Source organism: Patagioenas fasciata, chromosome 5, assembly GCF_037038585.1.
Source record: "Patagioenas fasciata isolate bPatFas1 chromosome 5, bPatFas1.hap1, whole genome shotgun sequence".
Taxonomy (NCBI): domain Eukaryota; kingdom Metazoa; phylum Chordata; class Aves; order Columbiformes; family Columbidae; genus Patagioenas; species Patagioenas fasciata.
In genome coordinates, this window is record NC_092524.1 from 62,257,375 (window position 1) to 62,279,968 (window position 22,594).

General features: G+C 42.1%; 1 protein-coding gene across 1 annotated transcript in view; it reads right to left on the bottom strand.

Annotated features, from left to right (window-relative positions):
* Nucleotides 1–21,701, bottom strand: part of AHNAK2 (AHNAK nucleoprotein 2) — a 61,295-nt gene extending 39,594 nt beyond the window's left edge. The window contains exon 1 of the mRNA XM_071808624.1: nucleotides 21,531–21,701. The gene's annotated coding sequence lies outside the window, so the exon portion shown is untranslated. The remainder of the gene's footprint in view (nucleotides 1–21,530) is intronic.
* Between the last annotated feature and the right edge of the window lie 893 nt (nucleotides 21,702–22,594).

Consider the following 22,594-nt stretch of genomic DNA (forward strand, 5'->3'; position numbering starts at 1 on the left):
ATAAGGCTGCGTGTCACTGCTGTCATGGACAGCTTCAGCTGGCGCCTGTATCAGACCCCTCGTCCTGCAGCCGTCTGTACCTGTGGATCTGTCTGTCTGTCCCCGCACCCCCAGGCATCTTGTCATGGGCCTGTTCCTTCTCACGCATGTGTGCCTAGTCACTGATAATGCACTGCTCCAGAATGCCTCCTATTTTTTAAATTAAATCCCTAATTTTAAAATTAAATTCCCCATCCCTTTTTTTTTTTTTTTTTTTAATGTAGATTTAAGACCTAATCTTTAAATGAAATAACTTTCTCAAAATGGATAGTGTGCCTGATTTTTTTTTCCCACAGCTTGTTCTCCCTCTCTTGCAGGTATCACCATTACTGGGATTCCTTTTCTTCCCTCAGAGCTCTCACAGCCACCTGAGCACTGCTGGTGTGTAGCCCCTCAGCTCCTTCTGATTCACTTCTTATATTTGAAATAGAGAATATTTAGAATACTTAGAATATTTAAAATGGTAGGTCCCAGTTCAGGAAAGCACTTGATAACAGGAATGTTATACACATGCTTGGCATTTGTCTTGGCCTCTCAAGAGCAGTTTTTCAGATAGGTAAGTTCATCTGACTTCAGTTTACTAACAGAAATTTTTCCGTACAAGGTTATGGGCAAAATGTCAGCAATTCAAACTTTTTGCTTGTTTCAGTTTCCTTGTGTGCTGTCTTTTTATACCCATCTGAATCCACTGTCTATTATTTTGATGAGTTATTACATGAATGCACCCTGCAGTGGGCTCTTTGGGTTTCCCAGGATATCCCAGAAGACTAGAGGCTGACGAATAAATGTAGAACAATCAGCTAATTAAAATGTCACTTCAGCCAGGCAGTGTCATCAGCATTTAAGCTATTCCATTCTTTATTTTCCTTAAAGCTGCCGTGACTGAAAAATAGCCTAAATCAGATTTTTTGAAAAGGCCTCACAAAGTTATGATGACAGCAAAAGGACCACCTTCTCCATCTCAGCTATCATTTTCTGGATACAAACATGAATTTTTGTCACTTAAAGAACTATTTTCACCACCTTCCAAAATCAGCTGTGCTAAACATCTCCGAATCCACAAGCAAACCTTTGTGTTCTGCTAACTGCACCAATTGGCTTGGAGAGACATGAATTGCTGATTCCTGTGCTAAAAAAGTTGTGCAAATGATACGTACAAGCACAAACATAGATACCCAATATCATCAGTGGCCTGAAATGTTTCACTTTTTCTCTTTGTTGCCCCCAGAGTTTTTTAATTCAGCTCAAATTAAAAATTGAAGCAGTGACTTAATGCTACATCAAAGAGGACTAAGAACCCAGTGACTTGGTAATGCTTGAAGGTGTATTGTTAAAAAGGAACAAACCATGGCAGATTTGACGTCCAAAGCTGCTGTCTGGAGTCTACACAGCAAAGACCATCTGATATAACACCATACCTTGTGTTCAGCTGTGAATGTCTTTAAGTGTAAATGCCAAGGTTAAGTGTAAAGACCGTGAATAAAACTAACTAGGAGCAGATGAGTGCATCAGGGCTGCTCAGTGTGAGGGGTTTGGCTGTAGCAGCTCAGAGCAATCATCCCCACCACCCAAATCCTCCTGGGCACTTTGGTGCAGGAGTCATGTCCTTGCAAGCAAGCTGGCTCTGAGGAAAATGATCCTGGAGAATGAGTTGGAAAAGATAAGCATCTGAAATCATCTGCAAATAACTTCTTTTATCCATGCACTGTGTTCCTTGAGGAAACTCTCAGGAGGTTTGAAGCACAACTCATGGCACAGACTCTTGCACAGTCCATGTAGGTTGGATCATGAGCTCCAGCAGGCCCATGGCATTCCCAGTAAGGGCTCCAACTACACTAGGGAAAACCATCAGTGAAAAATCAACAGGTTCATCTTCTATGGAGGTTTCCTAGCACATTCCACAGACCTGGATTCATTCCATTGTCCTGCAAGATCGCACAGGCTGAGTTACAACAACTGCTGGGCAGGGCTCTGTGGTACGGCAGGACCGCAGTGGGAATGCCGTGGCTGTCACTCGATCTGGGCAGGATACGTGACAACAGGAAGATGCCGGAGCAATGTCACGGAGGAGTCAGCCTCCTCTGCCAGCCCTCCATCACAGGAATGCGACGTTACTTCACTTGAACCCCTGCCAGAGAGACAGCGAGGGCACTCAGGAGCTCCACCTAGACAAACCAGCTTGTCAGCTCTTGCCACAGCAGAAAAAGCAGCCGTTCTGCTTCAGAAAAAGTGATAAAGCGAGGAATAGCACGTTCCCTTTTGTGTTTCCCCTCTGTCCTGTGCTGGGAGTAGGACCCTCCCCACCAGACTCTGAAATTCTGGTCTCCCTGACTATTTCTGTGGGATGAAGACAAAGGACTGGTCTGTGGGACAAAGATAAAGATTTTGCTGCTAAAGGAGTTGAACAGGCCTAATTATCTGCAGGGTGCTGTCAGAACCAGCTAGGCCCGTGTTTAAGCTATACTCCCGCCTTTGTTTTGCGTTCGGTTTGGTAATGCCCCCTGGCTGCACTCTGTCACGGAGCTGCATACTTGTGCCATGATGAATGTAGCTCAGACTTCGGAGCCAAAAGCAGGGACTCACAGCATAGCAGAGCTAGAGGAGCAGCTACTCCCAAACAACCAACGTGTGAATAGTTTCCTTCCATTCAAGGCATGAACAAGATGTTTTGATTCAATGCCTTGGTATGTTAAGCTGCCCTTGTCGGCAGTTATGAATACTTCATTAAAAGCCTTCAGATCTCAAAACCTTCTGAAAACAGAAAATACACATACATTACAATCATAATTCTCCTCTCCCAGCCAGAGATCTGTTCATAAAGTTTGCTCCTACTTTTATAAGAAGGAATAGTACTCTGCACTGCAAAGTACATCCAAGTAGAGAAATGCGTAGGGAATTAAGGTTTTTTACAGACCATACTGTGCTCTGTAGGATTTTATGGAGCATTTTCCACAGGTTGACGAATATCAGGGAAGAGCACTGGCAACGAAGAACAGATATAAACACTACCATAAAAAGAGAAACTAACAGCCCCAGATGAAAAGGAGAGTGAATGGCTTTCCTGTGAGTGTGTTTATTGATAAGCTCTGTCCACAGATTAAAAAGTATTAAAAGCATGCTTACTCACACTCAAAAATAGGAGCAAAAACTTTAATGAGACAGATCAGAAAGGAGTTCTTTATTTTTACAGTGGTCCATCTTTCCTCTGATTGTAAAGATAAACCTAATAGAATCCATAGGACATTTCAGAGCATGAGAATAAATCACTCTGGTGAGGCTCTGCACAGACTTTCTCAGCTTGAGTCATATTTAAACATGAAAAGCACAGGGGACTTCTTTTTTTTCAGTTGTCAAATTGAAATTTCCCAGATGCTGGGTTAATGAGTTTCATCCAGCTATTACCACTTTTTTGTTACTTGATTATATAGGGAAGGTAATTTGGCCAGATCCACACAAATCTTCTGGTACGAGAATGAAATATTTACTAAAATATTAGTCCGGTATTTCACCTGTTACTGTGAAAGAATAGTGTTTCACAGGAGTAACACAATGTTTGAGAATAAGCTCTTGGCCAAAGTGTGTTGTGAGAACATGACTAGAGTGATGTCCAAAAGAGACAGCAAAAGCAGGTAGCAGTAGCTGATATCTGAATTTGCCTCTCCTGGTCCATCCCTCCTTTTGCTAGCTAAAATATAGCTGCAGTTGGCAGGGTGAAAAAGACAGCTGGAGAAATGCTCATGGCACCAGCTAGACTGCCAGAGAGTCAGTGCTATTTTCCCCTATCCAATGGTTCTGTCTCAGAAGTACAAGTTCTGCATCATCTCTGTAGTTTGGGTTTAACGATTGCCTAGAGGGCAGGTGTAATGTCCCGTTCTGTGCCTAGGTTTGATTGTGTTAGGCAGGAATTTTCCTCTCTCTCAGGTTTTATGTGACAGAATGGGTTTCCAATGTGTTTTACTTCCTGCATGAATTCCCACGGTGTTCTGGTATATAATTATTGTGATGATGGTGCAAAAATAGGACCCTCTCTGATAATTATGAATTATGATCTTTTTCAAGGACTGCAGGGCCTCTGTTCTCACAAAGTCAGTAAGGGAAGAGAATAACGTTTTAGCAATTGTCCAAATGAACTAAAATTGCTTACCACCCTTTTGAACAGGGCAAAAGCAAGTTAGAGATTCATAGCCAAATTAAGCAATAAAGACTGGTCTGATCCACTGTGATCCTCAACAGTTTTATCTCCTGGGACTCTCAACAATTATATCTCTTGGGATATACTGCCCTTACTTGTGATTGAGTCTCTACCAGTGCTGTTAATAGTTGCATGGATGCCCAGCTAAAATCTCCCAGGGTGTCACTGTCTGTCTGGATGATCTGGATTTTAAGAAGGTCTTCATGGGCATGTTGCAACTGGAGTGCTCTCACTTGCTTATTAGTTTACCAGTTTCAGAAACCCCAGTAGGAACTAACCTGTGGTTATCTGGTTATCCAATCTATTGATCAGGCACATTGCAGATTTTTTCCACCTGAAAGAAACCCATTCACCTATAAAACTAGAGTAGGAAATCAAACACAAAGCTGTCTTCCTCTCAGAGCGAGAGGCAATTGATTCCTGCTGTCTTCCTGTTACATAGCTGTGAACTCAGCTCTTACCGTGACTTGCCTAGAAGCGGAGGCAGGTGGGTGCCTATTGCAGATAAGGCCCATAAAGCTCATTAAAATTAACTTTCCTGCATTCCTTCTCCTTGCTGATTCATCCCCCCAAGAATCCAGGCCTCTCCCAGAGCACGTTGCTTGTTCTACTGCCAAAGCACACCCCTGCTCAGATTCAGAAATTAATCAAATGAATACATGTACTAAAAGTGATCATTCTGTCCCTATAGGCTTGATTGGCAGCACTGGAGAGCCCAAGCTCCCTCTTAAGGTAGTCCAGTATTGACCTGGAGAGGTAGTGGGATAAGCTGACTGCTCCTTGTTCTCTCTCTGACACATTGAAGGAGGATGTTAATTCTTGGTGCTTTTGGTAGAGAGCACATTTGTCCCCTAAGAATAGGTCTTAAGAACAGAGGATCTACTAACATTATGCAAAAAGCTCAGCGCAGGCTTTATATAAATGGCATTTACCACTTCAAATTAGAAACAGATTTTTCAGTCCAAACTGCTCTGCGAAACTACTGCTTAAAATCATCCTTATCAAAATCAATGCACCATAAAAAAATTATATGTTTATATAACTATAAACATATATATATATACACACACACACACATCTATATATATATTTCACATTAAAGATCCCTATGGTCTAGAAAGATTTTTCATATCTCTTACTCCACCAGTAAAATTCAGTGCTGAATTAAGTGCCCAGATGTACCAATATTAATGGAGTGATGTTACTTTGCACGTCTCTCTGGTATGCTGGGCACAGCCCCTCTCCAAACATGAATGCAGCAAAAACCTTGTAGCTTTTCCACAACCTTTTATGGGGGCTTTTATATAAATATCTGCCAGTGGAAACAGGTTTTCAGTGCGAGAGAAAGTTCCCTGGGCAACTTGTTTGGATGTAGATTGTCACAGAAGAAAATATCTCTTAAGCTTTTAAATTCCTTAATGCCTATGTAATACAAGAGATATGGGATAAAGGTGACAGAAAATTATTATGGGAAAATACTTTACATCAAAGATAAAGTTAGCAGTTCCTTCACTTTATTAAGATAAAAATCTTTTCTGTCAATAAACACTGATGGTAGCAAAACAGCATTTGGCACTGCTCACTTTCTCTCTTGTTTTTGTTTTTTTTTATGTGGAGTGAGAATCCCTTTAAAAATTTGAGACAATTTCTACATGCAGACTGTGGGTTTACAAAGGCATAAAACCTCATTTACAGATAAATTAATCCATTTAATCAAATTAATAAATTAAGTAGCCTATTTCTGTTCATATCAATGCAATTGAAACCTGAACAAATGGACTACAAACTGTGGTTTCAAGCCAAAAAAAGTCAGATTTCAAAATAATTCAACACGTGACCTACAAATTATTTTCAAAAATATTGTATCCTTACTTAATTTCATTGGTTTTCACCTCTTTTTTGAAAGTCTTTCCCTAGCACGTGTACACTTTGCCTTAGCATTTTCTAAACTCGACATCTGATAACTATCTTCTATTACAAACTAAATTTGTGGACTCCATCTTTATTTGAAATTAGAAATAATCAGATACGTGAGACTGAAAAACAATGGGGGTTTAAGTGCACGTTAAGTTATAGAAATAGAAAACTGAAAGTAATTAACTTTCTTTGCATCGTATTTTTGTGAAACAATTATTTGAATCTTTGCATGTGTTTTTTAAATGATTCAGTGCTCATTTTTCCCCTCTGCACCATCTAGCTGGTTCCGAGGCACCCAAAAATAACAAACCAGCATGCTTGCCTAATAGATTAGAGGAAAACACAGTTTAGTTAAGGAAATAGATTTCAGTTTTATGTTTCACAGAGACTAGTATAAACTATAGGGAAAAATGATATTTTTAAAGGCGCATTACTACAGTTATGGATTTCTTTTTGATTAAAGCCTCAAATAGCAAGGAAGTAACTACACTGCAGTTCATCCATCTAGGAACTGGTGAATGAATTGAGATGGGTGGAGTTGTTTGAAAGCACCAAGAGGACTATTTCTTGGATTTGATTATCAACCCTAAGGATGATTCATAACAGTTCCAAACATTCAGAGCCTCTCTGTAATAAAAAAATAATGATATCTTCTGGAAATGAGTAACTGTTTCCTTATCATAATGATCTAGTCACACACAGGTTACAATGTTTTAAACTCAGTTAAAACAGGATACATTCCTTTTGAAGGCACATGGTAGCATTTTTTCTCAATGAACAGCTGTGCTAGAATCAGATCAATGTATAAGGGAGATTAAATTACATTTTGCCCTTTAGCTAGATCAAAGGGTCTACTGAAATCAACAGTCTTGTACTAATACAAAACTCATACAAGGAAAATGAAAACCCCAGGGCTTCAGTTACAGCCTTTGAGATCTACTGCAAGCAGATCTGATTATTCTCTCAGGTGGCTTCTTCAGAGTCATTTACATCTGTGCAGCATGAGGACAATCCCATGGCTTGTCCCCACCTTGCAGAATGGCAATGACCACCTCGCTTTGTGGAGCAGTGCAGTGTTTGAGTGCAAGAGGATAAAACAGGAGGCACCTGGAGATGCCCCTCAATCCATCTGTAATTTTTTCTGCAAATGTTTGTAAAGAGTACTTTAAAAGCAATGGTGTTTTACTACTTATGCTCTCTTGTACCCTGTCTCATCCAGCAGCTGCAGTGAGGACTCTGCTTTGTATGTAAGCTGCAGTTCACCATCTGCAGCAGAGTGTTGCTTTCTCCTAAAGAAGGTGCATTTGTGCTCCTTTCCCCACCACCATACACAGCTTACAGTCAATAAAGCCAGAGAAAGACAACAGTCGCTTCCATGAAATTATCCTGTCTGCTGTTTTTGAGGTGTCAACAAGCAAAACACTCCACTACCATCTTATTGTGACATTTTTAGATACTGCAGCCCCAAAGTGCCCCATGAACTAGGAAGTCAATAGCAACGGCTGAAATATTTGCGCTAAGTAGTGCTGTTGAGGTGAGTTTGACAGCATTCCACAAGTACACTGAGAGCATAATTTCCTTTTTCTTAATTACAAACACTTTGAACACCACATAATAATTATGCTTTGAACATTCTTACGAGGAACGTCTGTCCCCATTTGACCAAAAGGGCGTAAGAGAGACAGAAAAGTGCTGGGCTGCATTATGTAGAAGACAAGCATCCAGACCTCTCCTGTGTTCAGAGAATTTAAATGTTTGACATCTTTCAATGCAGGGCTTGATGCAACTGGGCACAGAGGGAAAAAGCGTGAAGACAATCCAGGCATAGTCTGGAGTAAGTCCTCCGTCATGAACCGCTGTCTGAAAAACAGGTCCCTTTACACTTCTGCATCAGGTAAATCTACTACAGTAAGACTATCTTCAAAGTTTTTGAAAAGACACTAGGGTCAGGGTCTGAAGTGCACAGGACCCAGAACCAACAATGCTACACAAAGCACAGTGAACAGGGCGAAGGCTAAAATGTAGGATCTCCTGGGGCATGTTCTTCCACTCATGGGTTCGGTTAGGGAAAACAGGTCTTTGTTTTTGAAATATAGCTTGATCAATGCTTGGTGCTGGATCCTTGGATTTCAAAGGCCCATTCTCAGAGGGCATCTGTGTGCTTGTGCAAACTACATGTTGCTGTGGGATTATCCTTTGCAGCTGGAGCCATTGATCCAGTTGAAAACAACAGGACTGGTAGGTACAAGAAGGCTCTGAGGGTTTTGTTACTCTTATCTTTTGACACATGCGTATATTACTTATATGTTACTCTGCACACCTCTGCAGCAGGGAAGGTCACAAACACTTCACAGCTATATGTCTGAAATGAATGGTCTGAAAAGGCATCTGAACAATTTCTATGGAAGTTTAAGTTCTTGCTGAGTGGTGCCACCTCAGGAATACTGGAAAACACATTTTTCATGCATGCATTTTTTATTAAATGCAGCTGTCAAAAAATACTAGGGTTCATATTCCTGAAAAGGTGCAATGAAGAGAAGGCAAATGGTTGGAATAAAGCATGAACAGGAAAGTGCCTCCTCTGCCTAGGCAAAAACCACCACTTCTGTAGAGTTTGCAGGGCAACCTTTAAACTAGCTGGCTCAGGGACCAGTATCTGTCTCGCTGTGGGATTCCAGTGAATGCTGTACAAACCCAGCCAGCTCCCCAGGAAAAGCCAGCACTTGCTGCACGAGCTGCTCCTCCCCATCCCCAGATCGGCTGGACAGACACCGGCTCCACGAACTGCACCTTCCCAGGGCTGCATCGGCACATGTGGAGGATGACAATCTTTAACCAAGCCTTGCTCTCCCTGCCATGCTGCAGATAATGTTCTCCAAGTGTGTTGGCAGTGACTTTAAACCATCTCCCACAATCTGATAACGCCAACCTCTAATTATTTTGCTGCAGTAAAGTTATGGAGGTGAAAACAGCAAAGGCAAAGTGAGTGTTTATTTGATTTATGATAATTTTCCTCTTATTCAGTAGATATAGGTTCAGATTTTGTAATCTGATCTAAATGTACATTCTGAAGGAGTTCAGCGGGATTTATATCAGTGCAATAGCAGAATTTGGCTTGTGATCTTCAGATGACAACATCAGTAAACAGACTTGCTTATTTCTCTGGGTTTTCTATGAAGTTCCTATTCAACAAGCACAATAGCCTGACTACGATGCAGTTCTGTGGCAACAGTGTACCACATAAATTAAGCTAACTCTGGGTAATATCACAAAAAAATATGTGTTTATAGCTTCATGCCAGTTTCTGACTAATGCTTTTGTTTGTTGCTATAGCAAACCACACATGAATCTGATAGCCAAAAGCATGTTTATGACTAACCTTAGCTCTCTGGGGATTGAAAATATGGACTAGAAAAAAAAAATCAACCACAATACACAATGTGAGGAGAACATGATAGGAAACACCGTTTTTGGCATGAGTTACCATGATCATTAAAAGTGAAGAACATCATGAGTAGAAAACATTAGGAAATGGGAACTGTGGGAATAACCGGCTTTAACCCATGATGATTCAACTACAGCTTTTATTTCACATTGCAAAGTTGGCTCTGCAGAACTAGAGAACATTGCAGGAAGTCCTGGCTGCATGTTAAGGGATGGATTTAAGCTTCTGAAGTCTGGAGAAGCTTTGGATCACACTTTAAAACATTCAGACCACTTTACTCAAGATAATTTTTACACTCTGCCTTGACATCTTGGACAGTGGTATTCACTTAATTAATTTCTATTACAATTTATGCTTTGGTAGTTTCCAGAAGCCTGTCCCAAGACTGACACCTCATTATGCTGTACAAACACACAGTGAAGAACAATGCTGGCCCCAAAGACCTTTCTGTCAAACTAATGAGAGAGCCAAAGGGAGAGGAGGATGGACAGAGAGACAGTGGGATGTAGAGACAGAAGCGATGTGACCGCACCACACACCAAACCAGAGGTTGAACCCAGGTGTTTTGCAGCCCAGTCACTTGGCTGATTCAGGCTGCCCAATATGTTACAGTGAGAAGAAGAACACATTATGTACCCTGCAGAGGAGGGAAAATCAATACAGCTAAAGTGATGCCTAAACTAAGATAGCTTACAACAAAGCTCTACTACGCCAAGCCAAATTTATACAAGTGTTGCCCCATTATTCTTAATATCCTCTTTTCTTTATGGGTGAAAAAAACAAAGGGAAGTATTGCTGTATAGCATGTAGATACAGATCGTTTATATCAATGTTTTCTATTGATATTAATTACTCTGGCTCTAGGCTGCATATTGCATCTTTATTCATAGATTTGTACTGTGCATAAATGCAAATGATTATCACAATTTGTGGCAAGTTCTTCCATTACCTGTCCCAATAGTCAGCAGAAAGTTTTGGGATTATATACAGCTTTGTGAAGAGGGAGATCTGATCAAGCTTTAGTGTTCCAGGTATTTCTGAGGGGCTGTTCATGGAAGACATCTTGACCCAAGACTGTGTCATAAATGGAAGCTCACAAAAATCTGTAGAATTCAGACGATACCTGCTGGTCATTTAGTGCCACAGGATCAAATCCTGAAGTACTGAGGTTTCATTCTGTACCTAATCAAGCAAGACATCCATTGGCCTCAATGAAACAGATCCTTGACATGATACCTTGCATGCATCTTGTAATCCACACTGTGATATGTACTGAGATCAGTTTGGGTTCCATCTTATAAAACCCAGCAGAGCACATGGCATTGCACACAGTAATCATGCCTGCCTCCTTGTGAGAGTAAATACTTCTAGAAAAAAATGTGTTTTGTAGGTTAGCCTTGAATTAAATTGGTGTACACAGCAAATACCATTAAGGCATAGTTGTTGTACAAAGTGAAAAACAAAGGCAAATAAGATATAGCCAGAAATTTTCCAGTTATAACCTAAATATCTCTTGTGGACAAGAGTGCAATTGCTGGTGACATGCAGAAGATCATATACGACTGTCCCTTTACTTTCACGTGCTTTTTCAGTTCTTCACATTTGGCAGAAAATGCATCTTACAGAAAAGTTAAAAAAAAAGTTGCCAGGCTTCTTTCCTCCACATTGAGAACCTGAGAACTTCTTTGGGCACTGGAAGCACCATATGGAGTCCATTGCAAAATAACTACCTCATTTCCTGTGACTTATCCCCAAATCAAATGCTGTTCCCTGTGAGTAGTGTAGTAAATGAGATAAGAGGTCATAAATATAGGTGAAAAAGGTTGCCAACCCAACTCCTGTTCTGAATGACTTTCTGATCTGTAGTAGCAGAAGGCATTGGTTACTAGTACTTACAGGCATGTATTTATGCAAGTGCAGTGCATTTTTCTATTTGTGCTCTCAAAGGGTATAACTACCCCTCTTGTACACTCTGGGGTACAAGATCACCCCGACATTGCCTGGTGCATATGAATACGCCAGGTGGGCAGCTGCGGCATTTGATCACGGTCCCCCAAGAAAGTCCCTGCACATTCCCAGAGCACCATATGAGTGCAGGTGAGCTCTCCCTGCTGCACAGAAAAGTAGAAAAGGAAAAATAAAATAGAATAAAATAAGACCTGCTCAAAGTCACAAAGCAAGTTTGGCAGCAGAGTCAGTAATAAATACAACCCAGATGTCCTGGATTCCACCTCCTCCCTGCACCATGCTGCCTCTCTTAGCTCAATGCTGGAAGGAAATGTTTTACATTTACTCATCCCTCCTTTTCCTTTGTCAATAGAAATTAAAGCAGGCATCTGACTGCCTAAGCCTTGAATACTCTGAGGGTTTCCAAGGCTTGCAGTGAAATCAGCCAAAATTTCTATTGAATCCAGCCCTAATGGACAACTAAAAGCGTTTTCTTTGCCAACTAGCCTATCAGTGCAAAACTCATCTAAGCTCATATTACTTTTATATAGATATGCATTGTGTATATATATATTTCATGACTTTGCAAAGAACCACTAATTACAAAAATACTACTGTTGCAACTCAGCCAGTGAACAGAATGATCTACTACTATTTAAAAAATAAAATACTGCATCATGATTTTTGTAAGTATTGATTTAAAACAAGTCTCTATATTTTTTTCTTGCTGCGGTCAAAGACAGGAAGCTCTGTCAGGATGGTTCTTGCATTTAATCTGTTCAGATTGGCTTGAAGACTGAAGTTTAACTAACATTAATTTTCCATTATTTTGTTTTATGAATCAAGTGTCCAAATATTTAAGATTTGCTCATTAAGCTATCTATGGTGTCTGTGTGGAAGGCCACTTCAATGTATTTTCCAAAAGCAATGTAAATCTCATTTCCATGGGAATACATCATGTCCTGTCAGCAAAATATCTTTACTGCTGTCAGCCCAAGGTGAGTCCAGGTCTCTGAGTGGCTGCACACCTTCTTACTTGCCTTTTCTTTTCACCCTCAAGGCAAATGCCACTCCGTTTTTCCTGCCTGTCATCATAAGAATCCGTCTGCGAGTCGGAGGTGCTGTGCTGCTGTTGCTACAGCTCCACTGCCATGTGTTGCTCTGGCTCCCGATGGGCACTTCAGAGGAGCTGGACAGAAGTTAAAAAGAAACGAAGCATTGCACAGTGTATCCTTCCCTCACCCAGACACCCGAGGGGCATGACAGTGGGAACAAAAACTTCAGCAGCTGCGGATTGCCTGAAATACTTAACTCTTCTTTGCAGACCTCCCTCATTTTTCTTGAGTAGAAAACAAACATATGTTTTCAGAGCGAGATTTTGCATTCAGGTCTCCAAGCAGAGGTCTCGGCCCCTCCGCAGGACGGCAGCAGGAGATCCCTCACACAGCAAGACCACAGGGCTCATGCCTGGTCGTGCTATGTGCCTCCACCACGAGCACTCTGCACAAACCCGCATGCTGGGTAACTGCATCCACAGCTCTGCTCCAGCCAACAGGGATGTTTTTATGACTGAGAATTTCTGAGATGTTCTAGACAATGAAACAAACCAAAATGCAGCCTAAAAAAGCTTTCCTTCTTTCTTTATAAAACTGTGTTTCCACTATTTCCTCATTGCTGCCACCTCTGTTTTGCTCGACTAGCTTGACACAAAGCTTGTGAGTCCTCTGAGGCATATCCGGGTATATGGTTATATATCACTTAACACGTTGGGGACCTTAACCTGCCACCACACTGCAGCAACAATCAACGACAAAAATAAGTCTTGACAAACATGTCTGCGTTGTGCAATTTTTGTGCAACAACAGCAAGATGGACAGACTGGAGTCTGCCTTCATCCCAGAGACATTGCCTTCTGCAAAGTCCCTGCTAAGCAGGAAACTCTCACTCCATCTCCTGAGAGCTATTGCAGCCAGGTTAAGGACATTGCTCCTTGCTGCGATTTGTCAGTGCCAACTTGGCAAGGTCCAGCTCCCTTCCCCTGAGCACACAGGCTCTGGCTGGCCTCGCATGTAGTTCCAAGTGTCTACAAGAGCCAAAACCTTATCGCAGTCCATCTCTGTCTCCTCGCAAGAACAGAGTTAGTGGAGGAGTTTGCGTGGTCTGTTTGTGCTGGTGTGACAGTCAGCTCCTGTTCTGGATTAGAGGATGATGATTTTCCTGCCCTCTCTGTCCCTTACTAGGCCTTTAAAAGAGGAGGATTTGTGGGAAGAGGAAAATTCTTCTTTCCATGGCTTTCTTGCCCTCATTTGCTCTGAAGCAAATGAAAGTCCGAGGTCCAGGCTCAGGGTCTGTATCTGTGTGTGCTGCCCAGGGGCCTGACTTTTGTCAGCCCAGGCCCTGAAATAAGAGTGCGACAGTGCAGAGGTGTCCATGCAGCACCTGGATTTACCTGCAGTTCCACACACAGAGGACTGCTGGCAGAGGACCGGTTTGTGGTACATGTCACAACTTGGGAGAGCATTGCAAAGTCCCTATCACAGGGCAGGGTGGAGATCTGCTGGCTCCACCCCCGATTTTTCAAAGCTAGGCAGAGACTGATTGTGGACCAGCAACAAGCCCCAAACACAAAGGAGTGCAAATAAATTAACAAAACACAGCTGAGAATGGCAGCGGCAGCAGTCAGCAGAAACACCCCAAACACGCTGCCCAGTGCAAGGGCTGCCATGTTTCTCACTGTTTATGTGCTAATACAGCACCACAGTGCCTGAGTCTGATGCAATTACATCTACAAACTGTTTCCCCTGGGCTGGAAAGGCTGTGGTTGCCCACGGGGCCAAGAAAGGGGTTGTGCTGCATGGGGTTTTCTCACCCACACTGGGTTGGTTTTGCTGTTGTGTGGCTGGACATGTGTTTGTGGCCCTTCTGGCTGTTCTCTCAGTGCCCTTGAGAAAGAAACAAAATAATTGGTTTTCTTTCCCTGCCATTCACTCTTGTCCCTGTTCTGGGGTTGTCCTTGGCTCCATCATGAGGGTTTGCAGACACCTTCAGGCAGTCTTGCTGAGGTGCTGGCAATGGGCTATGGCAGTGGGACATGCTGTGGGCTCCTCTGATCCCAAACCTGTCTTTCTGCCAGGGTATCTTCTCTCAATGCTGCTTTTCATGGGCAGACTGACCCAGAGATACCAACCTGCAAAGGACTTCAAGGTGGACCCATCACAAGCTTCCTTTATGGGTGCTGGATTGATTAAAACTTCTATTCAGAAAAAAAAACAAACAAACAACCAACCAAACAAACAAACAAACAAAAAAACAACACAACTCTAGAAACTGAAAGTAGAAAAACAGATTTTTGCCACAAGTTTTCATACCCAAGCCTTGCAATCAGCTATGGTCCACATCCAACAAGATAATCTGACTCAGCTACTTCAGCCTCTCTGTTTCAGAGCACCTTGTGCCTCTGCAGTGATGGGTGCCCTGAATGCCCCTGTCAGCATCATGCTGCCAGGCTGAGCACCATTTGCAGCATGCAAACACCCCACCTGCTCAACCATCGACCTGCATCAACCATCTGCTCTGCCATCTGCCCACCGCAGCCTTCCCTGTTGCTGCTATGTGCAGTTGTGCAGTTGCCTCCTGGGCAAGTCATGATCCTACACTGAATGAGAGGGGTTGCATCATTTTTTAAATCAAGAGAGATGTTTCTACATTTGTACATGCTCCACAGCCCACAGGTTGACTGGGATGTCATCTTGCCAGGTACTGGCTGGATGTACAGTAAATTCTGATGACACGTGTAGCTATGGGTGCTGGCCCTGAAGTGACAAAACTGCTGCCCTCAAACAACATGTGTACTACCAGATTCTCCCTACTACAGTCACTGAAGTCCTGCCACGTTGTATTTTCCAGTGCCCTCTGAGCAGCTGGGTCTCTGAATACCCCACGTCCACACGCCCAGGCATGCTCCTTGTCCTGCTGTACTCATCAGCAGCAGAAGAGGAACAACGGTCGAGTTCTTCAGGAGGAGCCCCATGGAGCACGTCTGGCCACGTGGTTGAGATGTGAGCAGTTCTACAGGACTGAGACTGTTCATCCACAGTAGCAAAGCAAAAGGAGGGAGAAAGAGAGAGAAGGAGGGCAGAGCTCCTAGGAAAATGTGCTGTGGACAGTTTGCTTGGGCTCCTCAGAGACTCCTGACAGCTGCTGTGATCTCCTCACCATAAGACCCAGGGATGATTTGTTGTCACATGCACCGAGTACACTGTTTTCTTACTAAGAAACAAGCTGGTATTATTTAGGAGAGATTACATTCATTCTTGAAATTATCTGCAAGTGTTAGGCTTATTCTCTGGGCTTTAAGGTTTACTTAGAATAAATACAGTTTATATATTTGATTGGTGAAGCATGCAATGTATACATTACAATTATGGAATTAACCCCCTCATCTTTGTGATGAGCTTTCCTGGCATAACCCGGTACAGTTATCCAAAAGCTTCTTTTTAATCTATGAGAAAGGATAATTTTAAAAAGAAAACCAGGATTTCCCCTGCTATCTTATCCAAACCATTTCATTTACAGATTCCTGTTAGACTGACTGAAGCAGTTGTTAAAACCACTCTGGACGTATAATCCAAATATAGAGGTACAATCCCAGTGCCATTACTAAATGCATTTCTTTCATAACACTTCTATGGGGGTCCTGCCTCCATTCGTCTCTATAAATCACAGAAGTGTCCCCTTATAAATACTTGTATGTGAAATACCTTTCAAAAGTCTGGTTTATACCACTTATATAGTCAATATGTCCAACACATGCCCCCAAAGAAGATAGTTATAGCAGAGACTCATTCTATTATCCTTCAAACCACTCCAGTGCTGTCTGTTCATGGGAAGCCCGATTAATAAGTTAGCATAAGAACTGAACACATCATTTGCCTTTGTATCCATCCACCATCATGAGTACAAATGCTACATGTAGTCATTCTCATGTGAAAATGCCCACTTTGCCTCCAAAATGGGCTCTGACTAACTGGTTACTTTAATTAGGCACTGAGTTGTCTGAGCTATTTGTTGCACAAAGAATTTTTTTTCTCATAATCAAGCCCATTATGTGAAAAAGTCAATGTTAAGGAGTGTGAGGACATAGTTCATATAAAAATCAGTGTAACTTTTCACTAAAACACAAATCAGATCACCTCTGACATATATGAAAATATTTGGGGAATGCTTAATGACATTTTTGTGTTCTTGTAAATTATTTGCTTTCAGCTGATTTTGGAAGTAGAAATAGAGAAAGCACAGCTCACAGCAGGAAATATCAGCAGTCAAAACCACTAGTTTTCTCGTGATAGTTTCACAGATCTTTGACTAATAATAAACCCACATATACTTCAAACGAAAAACAAGCCAACCTTCTGTATAGTTCTCTGATCTGAGGGAGAGCTGCTGACCAAGTTGAGGCTCACCAAAAGCTGATTTCTAACTATTTTTCAAAATAACAATGAGTAATCCCACTTAGACATTTTTCCCCTTCAGAATATGATGCAAATATCAGCTAAAGCAGCTCTTGCTGCGTAGAAAATTTACTATCCCATTCACTACCAAACTCTAATCTTTGCTCCTGCATGCATGTCCTTTGAGTATCTTACTCATTCTAAAATTTCCATTTTGGAATTCACTCCTTCAAGTAACTCTGCTAAAGATGGTTCTTTGGATTAAAATGTGAATGACATGAGACAAGAAAAAGTTCCTGCATGTACTTATTTTCAGGGAAAAGTGGAGCATTGTGCCCGGCTGACAGTCAAAAGGCTGGATGCTGGGGCAAACCACACAGCAGGTAAATGAAGAGGTGACCTGTGGAAAGCTGAATGACATTAGTTTTCTGGGGCTGGTACAGAGCATGGAATATTTAGGAAAAATAGAGCTGTTTGGACTAATAAAATATGTGAGTATTTGGGGCTCACTGCAAGATGGAAGATCTTATATCTATGGCAGTTTATTAGACTATTTAGTTTGGACTTGTAGAAATGTGAAGAAATATGTGCAGCTTGGAACCTTGGCTTTTCAGTGCTGTTTGACTGAGTCCACAAACATATCACTCTTCAAGGGGTAGAGCTGGGGGACCCGTGGGCAGGTAGAAAGGTATTTAAAATCAGATGGTTGCATGGATAACAGCTGCTCCCTTGACTCTGCAAACGTCAGGCACAGCCCACTGCTATCAAAATCAAGTGGTGTTTGTTCTTTTAACTACAGAGAACAAATAACATTTGCCCAAGAGTGAAGAACAGTTACTACGTCTTTGGAGTCTCAAGCGTTTATCAGCAGGCTTGGAAATCATATAAACCTTATCTCCTTGTTTGTGTTTTTGAAAAACAGATAACTTTTCCCTCTGAAGACACTGTTATCTTTATCGGGCAGATGAAGTGGGCTCGGTGCCTGCTCTTCCTCAGGAGCTTGCATTCCTGCTTTGTGGAATTTCGCTGGGATTTGGGCTGTTACCATGACCTGGGACTCGCTCCCTGCAGAGCTGCCATCCCTGTGCCATGGGAGCAGACAGGTTCCCTATCAGTTACCTTGGCTTATTTATTACTTACGTGTCATAATAACCTTAACATATTTTGACTTACTCCAGCCACTCTGGACTACATGTTTGGTCACGTTTGGATGGTGAACCCATGGGTTGCCCTTCTCTGAAAGAAAACCGCAGACCTGCAGACCTCTGCAGTAAGTCAGTGGTTGCTTCTATATACATGGCTACCCATGGCCTCCTTTCAGGAAGTGAAAACATCAGTGAGAAGTAAAAACATTGGCAAAAAGGAATTAGTACATGAAAGGTCCTCTCCTAGCCTGAAATATTGCTTTCCAACATAAAATAATGAATTCCAGCCTTTACATTAAAATCTGGAGTGAGATAAGCAAACGTATTTCCCTAGGCGTAGCCGTAATTCTCCTGCATGGGGTTTAAACACAGACAAAGCATCTTACTTGTCACAAAAGTGTTGTCTTGATTTCTGTTATATGTGGAGAGCTGACTACTAATCTTGGTAGGGTTTAATCTTAGCTCAATCAGGAGATGATGAATCCCCTAAGTCACTCAGTGCTGCTCCACCACTTGGCTTTGGAGGTAAAAGCCTGCTAGGCAGATTGGAAGCAGGAAAGGCAGTACTTTTTAGATGATGGTGTCAGGAAAACAGGTTTTTAGCTCACTAAGGCTCAGGCATGTGACAAACAGCCTGAAAGCAAAAGCTCACCCTTGCTCGCCTGTCTGTGCCGGCGCAAAGGGCCAGGTCCTCTCCTCGTTCAGAGCAGGGCTAATGTCGAGGCCTTTCGCAGTCTTACTGGTTTGGATTGAACCTGCAACACGGAGCCCAGAGACACAGTGAAATGTTTCTCTAGTGGTGGAAACCCTGATTTTTCCGGTGCATATTTTGTTGCTTCCTGATGTGAGAGATGTTACGGGACGCAAAAATAGCTAGATGTAAAAAACAGATTAAATCTATTTACTCAAATATTTACTCAGAATATAAGCCAGTAATGTTTACGCCTTTCAAATACACTGCCTTATATTCCTATCATTTAGGTCTCCTGCTGTGAGGAATCCTAGAAAAAAATATTTCTTAAAACCCTCAGTGTTTTACACTTGCACAGGAAGAACTGACTTCTTTGCCCTAGTAGAAAACTCAAGGAAAAAAATGCAAAGCCCTGTGCATGCTTAGAGGTTTAAACCGAGGGAATATACATTCCTGTGGCTTCACAGAAGACGTGATACCTCGGTAAGGTCCCAATGCTGTATGTCCTGCTCCCTCCACTCACACTGACAACGTGAAGTAAAGTGCCCGTGGAACTCCTGGCGTGGCTGCCCGGAGAAGGTTGTCTCCAAGCACGGGGTGCTGAACCCCCTAAAGTCAACAGGAGGTTAACTCAGCTCACAGCTATTCTCCTGACCAAGTATTACAGGCTGTTGGATTTTGTTTCAGTGATGAGCTTCAAGTACAGCCAAAAGCGAATAGAGGCACGTTGACCTCATATTTGTGAATACAGCGTCCAAGACAATTAAAAGCAGAAAATGCGCGCCATGTCCAAACCCCTGGCTGATCTGTGCTAGAAGTTACCGCTGCCCTGTTCGGCTGAAAAGATGTTAACACTCGCTGTAGCAGAGTCTGGAAGGCAGCCATCCTCGATGGATTGCTTACGAGCACTGACTAGAGTCAAACCGGCTTCAGTTTGAAATTTACACAAGGCTTGTAATCTAATAGTAGAGTTTACTTTATGAGAGTGCCACACCAAAGATAGTAAAATGCAATTTTCACTAACAAATCTACATGCTTCACAGAAAAGCTACAGCCACCATGGAACGTGTCAGCACCGCAGAGTGCCTCATGCAGATTTATAGTTTTGAGTTTGTTGCTGAGGAGTTGTTGTTAACTCCATTGTTATAGAGTTACTGCAATTAAAAGTTCTAGTCACACTTTTCATTTTTAAACACAGCTAATAAACCCCAATACATTCTGAGAGGTGGTATGTTTTCCTGTGCTGTCAAACATCTGAAACTTTTTCATGCTGGACTTTTGACCTATGTTAGGATACATTTTGGACTGTTGTAAGCTACTTTTTCTCTAATTTGCTTGGATCTGCAAAATTTCTTATAGTTTTTCTCTGTTATAGCAAGAGATACAGTAAGGAAATACTTAAAAGTTTTCTCTTGTGCATGCAACAGGTGATAATAAGCTAAGTACTGTATCCCTTAACAGTCACCGTTCAACTTTGTTTCTTTCATAAATTATAAAGAAGAATGGTTGTTTTTGCTGTAGAGGGGCAAACTTTTGGTGTTTTCTCATGTGAGCAATGTTTTTTCTCTTTTCTATCAAAGCTTTGAGAACATGTAGTTTTCATTCTTTCTACAGGTGGCTACAGATAGAAACCCTCGTTCCAAACATCTGTATTGATGTGTTCAGAAACAGGTATGTGGATGGGGCAAAGAACCTTGACAGGTGGACAGAAAAATTTCCTGGCATTTTTGTGAACTAACCTCAGCTGCCTTGCAGCGACCACATACAGGATCCCACTTCTACTGACAGGGCTATGAATCTGTTGCTTAAATGCATCAAGGTTAACCTTAGTCTCAAATACCACTAACATACAGAGATCCTAGTGCCAAGTCAGTACATTATGATATATATATGGCAAGTGGTATCTATTGAGATATAATATCCACACAAACAGAATTCCTCTTGTAGAAGCACAGATACTATAAAAATCCAAACGTATCTACGGGGAAAACACATAAAAGAAGACCCAAATTCATCAGAAATCAACTTCAAACTTCACAATAATTAAATTGCAGTTTGCACCTTGCAATTCATTGCAACAACTGCGACTATGGCTCTTTGTAGTACGAAAGAATTTTGCTATCATTGAGATCATATGATGACTTAAGTATACAGACAGAGGAAGTAAGAAAAATAACATGCATGATCTGGAACAAAGATTACTGAATGGAGGGGTGTGTACAGGACTGATAACCAAAATCCCCCTGAAAGCTTTGGGAGGTTTAGAGCACAAGCTTGAAACCCCTGCATTGAAAATGTAGATCAGAAACCTTTTAGCAGGCTGAACACATTTGTTCATCCCTGATTTCTCTTCTTCCCTTATAAAAGAAAGAGACAAAGCTTTGCACCAGGTGGAACGCACCTTGGCTGAAGTTCTGGCCGTACTTTTCCCCAGCAGTATCACTCAGCCTGCAGCGTCTTCAGGTTTCACTTATCAAGTACAGAAGCTGGGAACATGATGTCTTTATAATCAGAAAGTCCAGTTTCTGTATCAAAGGATGTGAAATGCACATGCCCACATCTCTTTGCAATTTACAAAAGCCCATCATCTACTGCAAACTTGTACAATTTGCATCAGGGACTAAAAAGACCAAAAAAAAAAAGAGGGGAAAGGAGAGGAAGTTTTTTTAAACAAACAAACAAACAAACAAACAAAAAAACTTACCAAAAATAACTGAAGTTCTCTAAAGTTGCCCTGAAGTTGAAATAGCCCAGAACACCAGTGCAGAGCCTGCCTTGAACTCTCACTCTTTCTCACTCCCCCTCTCTCTCTGGCAATTGGAAGGAGGGCTGTGCAGAAATTCAGCAAACAATTTTCCTTCTATGTCGACCGGGGCGTTCCTCTCCGGGCAGAAAGGGGATGGCTAAGCCTGGGTGAGGCTTGTTGCTATCCCCAAGCCAAGGAGGGCTGTCGCAGATCTCACAGCCCGTGAAATTCAATCCCTTTCTCTACCAGGCAACAGCTGTACGGCTTCAGCCGAGGCGGGAGCAGCGGTCAGAGCTGGGGTGTGTTGCTGGTCAGGCTTTCCACACCGTGGAACGTGGAGGAATGGGGGTACATGTGTTTCTGGGTGCTCCCCGTCTTCTCCCCGCTTGCTGCCTCCAGCTACAGGCACGAGCGTACACAGGGTGGAGATACGGGGTAATTTCCTCAGGACTGAAAGTATATGGGATGTGGGCGCCCGTGCAAAACAAACATGTCTTTTCCTGAAATTCATTCCCACCCTGGCTTCGGGACACAAGTGGGCAATTAGCATTATACGTATCAATAAATTCTCGTGCAAGCATGCACACACACAGGATGCAAGCTGTCACAACAACATGGTTCAAACGGGTTTCAAGGCTGTTCTAGTGTCCTCTTTAAGTTAATTTTTCCTTGTCATTTTTGATCAGCTGCTTAATTCTTTCCCCAAAAAGCCTGAATGCTGAGTTGACAGACCTTACACCAAAGGAAGTGTTATCAAGACTTGTAGCGTGGGAGTGCCGGTGTGCTCCAAGCTGCCTTGCAGTGTGTCGTGATACTAACACATGAAGAAAGCTGCTTAGTGCCAGTAGAAATGGATTTATTAAAATTCCCAGCCCTTCCTCTCACCTATTTCCATTTCTCCACCCCCTGCAAAGGAAAAAACTCTGTGATACAGCTGATTCTTCCCTCTCTGAGGAATTTCTCTGATCCCTCCTCACTGAAGCTTTAAAGAAATCACAGCAACAGATTTCAGTCGGCACTTC